At 32.9% G+C, this 7,629-nt stretch overlaps 1 protein-coding gene and 1 long non-coding RNA gene across 2 annotated transcripts in view; one reads left to right on the top strand and one right to left on the bottom strand.

The window, feature by feature from the left end:
- Positions 1-4,440, top strand: part of LOC116185574 — a 17,484-nt gene extending 13,044 nt beyond the window's left edge. Inside the window, exon 3 of the long non-coding RNA XR_004150425.1 lies at positions 3,955-4,440. This is a non-coding gene — a long non-coding RNA (uncharacterized LOC116185574). The remainder of the gene's footprint in view (positions 1-3,954) is intronic.
- LOC102673647 overlaps positions 1-7,629 on the bottom strand; it is an 80,927-nt gene that overhangs the window by 47,824 nt on the left and 25,474 nt on the right. The window lies entirely within an intron of this gene.

Here is a 7,629-nt window from a genome sequence, read left to right as displayed (position 1 = left end):
TTTCTTTTTTTGTTCTTTTTTTTTTTTTTTTTGTTTTCATTCTTTTCCACGAGATTCGATCCTCGTGCATCGTCATCCGTTTCATCCGGTTATTCTCTCTCTCTTTCTCTCTTTCCCTGCTTTTTTTTCTTTTCTTGTTCACAGATCCATCGACGTCGAACAACGTCGCCGCGTGTCTGGTTTCATATCGATCGATCTTGGAGAGGGCGCGATAAACGATCAACGACGTGTTTTATTGCGTTCACGCTACTCGTACGTGTGCGCCAAGGTATCGGGGATTTCCTCGGAAACGCTCGAGAGGATGGAGCTCGAGATTTGTCGAGGTTTGTCGAGGTTTGTTGGGGCGTAACGTTGGGGAGGAGGTTGGGAATAGTTTGAGGCGAATACATACTTTCGTGCTGTTTAGTGCTGTTTAGTTTAGGGATTTTTTGCGCCTGATGATTTCGAATTATTGTTTCCTGTATGGGGGAGGGGGGGAAGGGAATATCGAGTTCGAAATGCTTGATCGTTTTATATAAAATATTAAAAATATTATTGGAAATAATAGTACCAGTGAATAGAATAGAATAGAATAGAATAGAATTAAAATAATTGTTCTTTATAGATATTAATTTTTAAACGTAGGAAATAATGTTTCTAATGATGACAGATATTGTTAGAATAATAATAAATGCTACGCGTATTTGATCAATTTATTTGAATGCGTTTAATTTAAATAATAATTTAAAATCATTTCCGTGATAAAGTTTATCTTTATTTCTGATCTATGATGCATTCAATGGACAGTGTTTCCGGAAAACACGGGAGCTTCTTGCGAAAATATTCTAAAAATTATTCAAGAAGATGCGATCCTGCTTCCCGACTTCTAAGAAGATTCCTTTTCGAATCCGTTTCCTATCCGAATAATAACATTACCTCGGCTGCAATCCTTTCCATCTTGAACTATCGCTCACATCCGCTTACCTTTCCACAATCCCACAAATCAGAATAAATCGTAAAACGTTTTATCGTGACAATAAATTAAAAAAATCCCCCAAGACAATTTCCATTTCTCGATAGCCTCTGTGGAATGCCGATATTAAAATAAAATTGCGCAAAACTCGAGAGGAGGTAGTAAAATATCTTATCCATTTTATTATCGTTATCCCTTGATAATGATTCGCATGATTTCCGGAAATTGATACGTGAACATAAATTACAGGCCAGAGATTCGATGTTTCGAGAAAACAAAAGAATAGAGAAACGTGGAATATTTATTTATTTCTGACGTTGTACACTTTTCTTCATAAGTGAATACTTCTTTTTTGAAATATAAATTATTACAACACGGTGTTTGAATCGAGTATTTAATTTAATTTTCAATTCCTTGATAAAATAATAAAAATACTGAAAATCAGAGAAGTATTCATAGGAATTTTTTAAAAATTAATAAACACCAGTTGTGAATTAAAAATTAATAATCAAAATGAATAATATCAAGATTAGCAGAGGTAATTATAAGAGCATGCAATATGAATATATTAATGAAAAAGGAAATTTAATTATTCCTTATTATTAATGATTTTTATAGCGCTTTAATATTATGAATATGAAATTCATATTCATAATATTATTCACATTAAAGTGAATGATAAAAGACACAATATTTTATATTTAATACACTGTAAAATATTCTTTTCTAATCGAATGTAACGAAATTCAATTTCGATAATTTCATAACTCATTTTTAGATGGTTTATAATTAAAAATATGTCCACGCGTTTATGAAGAACAGTGTACATTTGTCGATTGACGCACGGTTGACTGAGCGCGAATACTAATCGAATCTCTGATTTCCCGGTTTATCACCATTGTTTCGAGCCTCGTTTCGAGGCATAAACACGCGGCGAGAATTCATCGATTCTCGCATTGGATCGCGTCTGAATACCGGTGGCGTTTTATATCCGTGAACTTTGTACGACAGTTAACAAACTGTCGCGTTTTTGGCAGTCGAAAGAATCGAGTTTATTTCGCGATATAAATCATTTTTATAACTGGAAGAACAAAGGATTTATTATAGGGATATTTCTGGTGCCATTGAAGATGCGACGAAATGAAAATTTTCTTCTTTGACCGAAAGCATTGTTTAATCTCCTTTTCTTTTTAAATGCGCGATATCGTTTTTGAAAATCGTTTCGAATCGTTTTATTCCCTTGTTTAATTTCAAAAAATAGAATCAGAGGAAAGAAGGTGACAGGCTAAATCTGAATAACTAGATAAAGTTCAAGATATAATTAATTATGAATCTTTTTGCGATAATTAAAAATTTTCAATCTCTAAAAAAATGGATCAGTTATTCAAACTATATATTATAACATCAGAAAGAATGGATAATACAAGAGACATCCCACACTCGATAATTAAATCGACAATTAAAATAAATTTTCATATTTATAAATTCACTCGCAACACCTTTCTCTTTCCTCTTTTTCAATATTTAAAACGCTCTTTTAAATATCACCGCGCAATAATTACCATTCCACGAAAAACCTGACCCCCTCCCCATCCCGAATCAAACAGGGAAAATTCAAAATACCTCGCACAACGCCGAGCAATAATTTAATAAACACGAGAAACTTTCTCGTTTTCCTCGAGCGTCGAAATTAATTAAACATAAAAAGCAACACTGTTTCTCTCCCGTTCAAATATCAAACATCTTTCAAATTACATCGGTTTGCCCGTATATATATATATATTTTCCCACTCTATTTATCCATAAAACGAATCGAGTCAATCGAATAGCGAATATCGATCAGAACATCGGCGAAACATTAAACCGTGATAAATTATAAATTATAAGCGGCAATCGACGGATAATCAGGTGGACGGGTTCAACTCGATCACGTCTCGTGGCGAGCACTCCGGCGCCGAGGCCGATTATTCGACAATCGCGGGGCATTTCAAGCCGATTGGCGAACACAACAAGCACGATAAATTGACGTCACGGTGGATCGAGGATCGGCGACAAGGGTTTCGTCGAAATCATCCGAGCAGGTGGTGCATGCACCATGCCCCCTCCCATGGATTTAACCATCATTTTCACGCGCCATTGAACCTCGTCGAATCATCGAGACTGCTATGTAAATATCGCAGGATGGAAATTGGGTTTCGATATTTTTGAGACGATTCGGAGAACGTCTTACATTTCGAATCTTTTGAACGTTGAAATCTGTATCGATTGTTCGTACGGAATTTTAGAAGTTTGAAGTTTAAAAAATTAAATCGATGAAGGAAAAATGATGATTCGAGAATGTATCATTGGACGAATTCAATAAATTGTTTAATAAATCGAATTTCAGAGATTGGATTAAAGGAATAAATTTATGCAGATTCTTCACTTTTATCGAGAGAAGAAAAGATGCTTGCACAAAGATCACAATCTCCTCTAGTATTTTAAACTTTACGAATAAATCAAATCACATTCGTCAAATATTTTCATTGAACTGCAACATAGCAACAATTTTGATTTTTATAAATTAAAAACTTGAAACGAATTCATAACTTTCCTCAACGATTATGAAACAAAAGAACGACGAAAAAGAAAGAGAGAGAGAGAGAGAGAGAGAGAAGAATCGTAGAGTATTTCGATAATTTAAACAATTGCACGAATCCATATCGAAGAGCGTTATGAAACCGCTTACTCCCCCCTCGAACAAGCAAGCGCAGGAAGTTGAAATCGTTGGGCGGAAGTCGTGCCCTGCATACGTGCACTGCGCAGGATACGCGTCCCTCATCAATAATTTGCTCGCGTTTCCATCCATCGATGTGCGAAGAAATCACGCTTCAAAAATAATTCGCGAGCCTGTCAACGGGGAAACGACAGCGACATCGGTGGAAAGAAGTTTATAACGGAAGTTTCAGTCGATTCATCAAAATCAACCGATCCGGAAGCGAGGATAAAGCAAAAAATTTTAGGGGGAGGAAAAAAGTGAGAAATGAGAAATCGAAGTGGAGCACCATCCCTTTGAAATCGACTCGAAATCGAAACGCAGCGACCTGTCTGACATGCTGAATTATTAAATGATCGAAGAGAGTTGAAAAATAATCGTGAAAAATTTCGCCCGTTTCTCATCAATGTTTGAAGACGAGAGTGGGATTAAAAAAATTTTCCCAAAAAACTGGAAGAATATTTTAAAAGATTTCGATCATCAAATGTTTGAAATGATTTTATTATGCGAATAAGAAACTTAAAGTAAAAGTACGCTTCGAATATTAGAAAAATTTTGAACAGATTTTTGTGGACAGATTTATTTTTATAGATTATAGTGTTTTATGTTATCAAACGAAATATTTTTTTATCGAAGAGCATCGTGTCCACTCGATTTCACGAGTTTGTTGAAGCATTGAATATTTAATACAATTTGATTTCGTATTTTTTCAACACAAAGCTTTGAACTTTGAATTTTTACACGTTAATGTAATATAACAAGAGTTTTTCTATGTAAATTTATAACGTGATAATTCTTTCACCGAATTCCATGAAAAACGGACGAAGAAAGAAGAAAAAGTTAATTTCCAGTTTAATTAGCTTGTGCATATTATACATATATATATATATATATATATGTTAAAACGAAGAGAAATTCTCGCACTTTCGATTCTTTTTTACATTGCCCTCTTTATTCAAAGTAAATTGCACGATCCACGGAGATAAATAAAAAAAATAAAAGGAAAGAAAAAAAGATAAAGTCAGCCGTATTGGAAATAGAACGAGAAGAAAAGTTTCCCTCTTTCAACTTCTTTCCCTTAGGTATCGAGTTGTTAATTAATAATAGTCGAGTTTCAGTGATTCAAAGTCGACGTGATAACTGGAACAGCTTCGAACTAATTTCATTCTTGTGAAAGAATGTCTATCGACTTTTATTTCTCGTCATTTTTTTTTCTTTTTTTTTTTTTTATTGGAACAGCTAATCGATATTTCTCTGAATTGTACCCAATAATATTCACGAATCGTGATATATTATCATTTGTTGAAAATAAATATCTCAGTAAGTTTCACAAGATGAAAAAAAAAGTCGTACAGCAAATTTTTGATCGTTGTAAAGGGAAGACTTCAATCTTCGAGTCTGGATTGGATCACGAAGAAAATTTTCCACTGTTCCTCGATTAAATTTTTCAAATTTTCGAAAAAGGAATTATTTCCATTATTTGAAAATCAGCTTCGCGTGAAAGTAGCCTTTTTACGAAGTTATAACAATTTAAAATATTTTTACAATTTTTTCCTCGAATATTGGATCATTGCACCTCGAAGTACAAATGTATTTGCTTAATTTTTTTGGATTACTCTTTCTACTCCATAGGTATAAAAAATTAATTCGAATTTAAGATTCGAGAGATGGCAGTAGTGATAATCTTTATAACGCGCGTGAACGCGAATAAATTAAGAAAGCTCGATTTTTCACGCCAATTTCCCACGGTTAACACTTTGGATATCCCAAATATTTACCAAGAATAAATCAACTTTTTAAACAAACAACGAGAAAGTTCTCTGATCAACTTTGATTCCGACTTCCGGTTCCCACAGTTTGAAGAATTAGCGCGTCTTCGCATTTCCTATCCGTTCACTTGATCCAAATAAACATTTGCAACTTTGAATTTAATTTTTCGACGAATCATTGTTTTCGCAAGGATGAAAATTGCAATTTTTGACGATGGATGTGCCCGAGGAATTATGTATAAAGAAACTCTCAAAAAGATGAGATTGAACGTTGGCATATTGGGTTCGTAATTTGAGGAAATAGAAATTCAATAATTGTGTAGGTGTACTTGTTCTTTGATCCGAGATTATCAAAGAGAGATATTCTAAGATATTGAATGCGGTTTGAAATTTTGAGGGAAGGTTTCGTTGTAATTCTATTATTTTACTTTCTTTGATTTGGATTTGAATTTGGATTCGCAAGAGAATTATTTAATATTGTTTTTCTTTGGTTAAATTTTCATCTTCGATACTAATTTTTTTATTAGTTTGAATGAGATTCAGATAATCTGCTCGAAATTTCATTGATAGAATCATTATGCATTCGAGCAGCAAAATAATTACAATAATAAAATAAAAAATAGAATTTTTAAATTTTCGGAAAGAGATCAATTTTCTAAACGAGTCCTCTCTTATCGAGAATTATTTTAAAATTCGAATAGAAAAGATGATTCCTTGTTTAAAATAAAAAAAATATTATATTTTATATTGTATCACTCACTACCGATTACATAATGTTGAAATATACCAATCATCGATATTTCCTCACAGTTTCGAATCATCGAGAGAATTGGAATATCGATAGCAGAGACGAGAATTAGTTACAATAACCATCGAAGTATATAATTTCTACAATACCTTGCAAATTCAATATCCACCTCTCTCTGGCTGGAGCTCAACCAGCCCGTCTCATCGAACCAATTAGAAGTCAGAAACTTCGACAAATGAAACTCTCGTTGAAGATAATTATCGATTTCCGGTTTAATTCCCAAAGAAGAAACCTCTCTAGATAATTTTAATTTAATGCTCGACTCTCTAGAGTCACAAAGAAAAAGAAGAAAAAGAGGAAGAAGAAGATGGAAAAAAGGTAAAAATCCTTGGAATTCTCACTTCGTGATTTGAAATTCGAGGCAAGGAGGAAAAGAGTGTGGGTTGATGCAAAAATTACGGAAATTCGTGTACCGTTTGATCCGAGGCCGTTGAAATATTCAAGCGAATCCGAAAAGGACAAGGTTCGCAAATTCTCCTTTTTGCGGACGACTGGAACGAGGAGATATCAGAGGCAATTCGCTGTTTCGTTTTTGCGACAGTGGGAATATTTCATCCCTGTGTTTCTTGTGGGTCAGACGTTGACCTTTGATGAATAATGATGTACTATCACGATTTCATATCTTGGACGTTGTCTTTTGGTATTATAAGAATATCCATTGTTTTGATTCAGGATGTTTTGATATGGAAATTGTTATTCAGATTAGGTAAATTGAATGTGGGTTTTAAGAAAAAACTTCTATGGATTTTTAATATCGTGGAAGTGTGTAATAATTCTAAAATTTAGGAAATCATGAAATGGAATTGGAAATTTTTGGATCGTTCATTTTCAATTTTATCATATTTATCATTGTGCAAATTTGGGAATATCAATGAGAAAGAAAAAAATTGATTGAGTGTGATAAAATTTCTTGAATAATTTATCTTTAAGAATTGACTTTAAATTAAATATCAAAAACATATCAAATTCATTAATATTAGCATAATATTTCACTTCTTGAACATGAAAAGATCCATCATAAAGAAAAAAGCTTCAACTACACTTTCCATTTAATCATTAAGTCACAACTAAAATAAGTCTTTTTACGACGACCAAGATAATATAAAAGAGATAAACGAAAGCTATTACCTTACTATCCTTTAATCATCTCAAACTTTTTTCCTAAACACCTCTATCTGTAGATCCAGTAATCAAAAAATACAGGCACGAGCATAACATCCAATTGAAATTCAAAAAAATAAAACATCAAAATCCCCAGAAAACAAATTCAAAAAAAAAAGAAAAATAGAAAAATAAAAAAACAGAAAAACAAAATTTAAAAAAAACAAAAAATCAAAATCCTTCT

The sequence above is a fragment of the Apis dorsata genome, unplaced genomic scaffold (assembly GCF_000469605.1).
Source record: "Apis dorsata unplaced genomic scaffold, Apis dorsata 1.3 scaffold_220, whole genome shotgun sequence".
Taxonomy (NCBI): Eukaryota; Metazoa; Arthropoda; class Insecta; order Hymenoptera; family Apidae; genus Apis; species Apis dorsata.
Note: the sequence above shows the minus strand (reverse complement) of the source record. Positions and strands in the feature narration are given on the sequence as shown.